The 395-nt window shown below is 47.8% G+C and overlaps 1 protein-coding gene across 3 annotated transcripts in view; it reads left to right on the top strand.

The window, feature by feature from the left end:
• The first annotated feature begins 238 nt into the window (after window positions 1–238).
• MORF4L1 (mortality factor 4 like 1) overlaps window positions 239–395 on the top strand; it is a 17,072-nt gene continuing 16,915 nt past the window's right edge. For 2 of the 3 annotated variants that reach the window (XM_023748866.1, XM_006108259.3), the window contains exon 1: window positions 240–379. The gene's annotated coding sequence lies outside the window, so the exon portion shown is untranslated. Of the gene's footprint in view, window positions 380–395 lie in introns of all 3 variants that reach the window. The other variant, XM_023748869.1, reaches the window with a different exon arrangement.

Here is a 395-nt window from a genome sequence, read left to right as displayed (position 1 = left end):
CCTTCCAACAGGTCGTTCGAGATTTTATTTATTAGCTCTAGACCTTACCTGTACCCGTTAGCCAGGTGCTAGGCGGGTTGATGATTTAAGTAGACGGACATTCTAACACATGGTTTTTGTTGTTGGCAGCAGATACTAAGATGTTTTGTTGTAGGACTCTTACTGTTTATGAAGATAGTTAAAATGTGAAATACTGACGTTTGATCTGAAGTGGTGACCCAGGCATAGCCGCTCCCACGTCCCTGGTTCTGTGAGGAAATCCCACGTACAGGTGTGCGGACTCTCGGGTGAGACAAGAAGTGACCGCTAACCCACTGCTCTCTTCCTCCCCAGTGAGCGCGTGCTGTGCTTTCACGGGCCTCTTCTGTATGAAGCAAAGGTAGGAAGCCCGTTTT

This window comes from Myotis lucifugus, unplaced genomic scaffold (assembly GCF_000147115.1).
Source record: "Myotis lucifugus unplaced genomic scaffold, Myoluc2.0 scaffold_1980, whole genome shotgun sequence".
Lineage (NCBI taxonomy): Eukaryota > Metazoa > Chordata > Mammalia > Chiroptera > Vespertilionidae > Myotis > Myotis lucifugus.
This window is presented reverse-complemented; position numbering and strand designations above follow the sequence as displayed.